The sequence below is a fragment of the Echinops telfairi genome, unplaced genomic scaffold (genome assembly GCF_000313985.2).
Source record: "Echinops telfairi isolate 266 unplaced genomic scaffold, ASM31398v2 ScPeMD7_7420;HRSCAF=8458, whole genome shotgun sequence".
In the NCBI taxonomy this organism is placed as follows: Eukaryota; Metazoa; Chordata; class Mammalia; order Afrosoricida; family Tenrecidae; genus Echinops; species Echinops telfairi.
In genome coordinates, this window is record NW_022111320.1 from 1,153,886 (window position 1) to 1,155,879 (window position 1,994).

Consider the following 1,994-nt stretch of genomic DNA (forward strand, 5'->3'; position numbering starts at 1 on the left):
CCTTCAACTTGTAAAAAATACAGTGCCTGTGAAGCAGACAAATGAGATGTATTCCTCCTGCATTTTAAAAGACTTAGATTTTTTTTTAACAAATTAAATATCACACTTACATAGAGATTAAAGGAAGGCACTTTCAAGAGAAAAAATTATTGAAATATATTGTTTTAGCTATTTCTAAGTCTTTATTTTCAGCCTGACTTTTCTGAATTACTTTCCACTTACCTTTTATGCCTGTATTAGGCTTGTGCTTACTCAGCATTTCTGGAGAGTATTTTATTTCTAGGATTTTCCCCCCAGGCCACTGAATATTCAGTCTGCAAGTTTTTCCCTTAACATTTCTTTATTTTGTTGAGAACATCCGTAGTAAAGCATACATGAGTTGAACTTTGTACGTGTACTTTTTAGTGACGTTGATTGCATTTTTCAAGTTGTATAACCGTTCTTCTCCTCTTCGACTGAGTTGTTCCTGCTTCAGTAACAAACTCACTGCTCCTGAGATTCCAGGTTTTTAACTTGATTTTTTTCTGCAAGTTTGACACTAGTACTTCCTTGATTTTATTGGCAGGTGTCGACAGCAGTTTGAAACCACCAGCTGCTCTGTAGGAGAAAGATGAGTCTTTCTACTCCCATAGAATTACGGTCTAGGAAATCTTCAGGGGCAATTCTGTGGTGGTCTATAGTGTCACTGTGAATCGGAATTTACTAAATGGCTGTGAGAGAGAAAAGTCTTTTCCATGTTTTTAAAATGCTCCGTAGTTGGAGAGGCATAAAGGGATTGTATGTGCCCACGCTCTTATAATTTCTGTAGGTATTATTCAACTGTTCATAAGAATGACTAGCGAAATTGCATACTTGGTTAGTTCTATGGAGTTTCTCCAGAATATCTATTCCAGAGTGTTTTAGGCATGGCTGCCTTTCTCTCTTTTCCCAGAATCATGGGGTGGGGTGGGATGGGGTGGGGGTGGGGCACCTTTCTTTTCTAAAGATAAACTTCTTTAGCTAGTTTGAGGATCCTTTTCTCTTGGGGAAAATAGTTTTGTCAAACACTGTACCTAACTCATTGAGAAAATGCACTGCTAAAAAGGGATTTGGTGCTGTAGTGAGATTAGATTAGTAAATGTGGTCAAACTTGCAATGAACTCTCTGATAATAAAAGAATTGCTTTGCATAATTGAGTACTTTAGATCACTTTAGATGTGTGCTGATAGGTTCTTTTAAAAACCTCTTTGAACCCTAAAACCACTATTTTAATAACTGAAATTTTCTGAAGTGAAGAACTTTTTAAAGAGTAGCTATCTGAGGAATTATAGTCCTGAATTCAGTTTCCAAAATCATTTAGATATCACCTGAACATCAATGCATTCTCATAAGCCAACTGGAAAGGATTGAGTGTATCTCCTTTAAGTATCTAAATATGAAGATACAAGATAACTTGTAAGTTAGTCTTCCAAAAATGTAGCACAGTTTTAACCATTTTTCTTCTGTGATTTTAATTGTTTGGGAGCTTGAGAAGACAGATTTACATCTTGCCTTGCCAGCGTGTTAACATTAGGTTTGAGCCTCATTTTCTTTGTAAAATATTGTTAAGAATAAGAAAGTATGCCAAAGCCCATCTGTAGGCAACTGGACCCTTTACAGAAGGGTCGTGGAGAGGAGATGAGCCAGGCAGGGTGCAGTGTAGCAAGGATGAAACATAAAACTAGTTTAAGAACCTCTAGTTCTTAAAACCGCCCCGCCCCACCCCCACTACTATGACCCTAATTCTACCTTACAAATCGTGGTAGACCAGAGGATGTACACTGGTACAGATAAGAACTAGAAACACAGGGAATCCAGGACGGATGATCCCTTCAGGACAAGTGGTGAAAGTGGTGATACCAGGAGCGTGAAGGGAAGGTGGGGTGGAAAGGGGGAACCAATGACAAGGATCTACATATAACGCCCTCCCTGGGGGATGGACAACAGGAAAGTGGGTGAAGGCAGACGGCGGACAG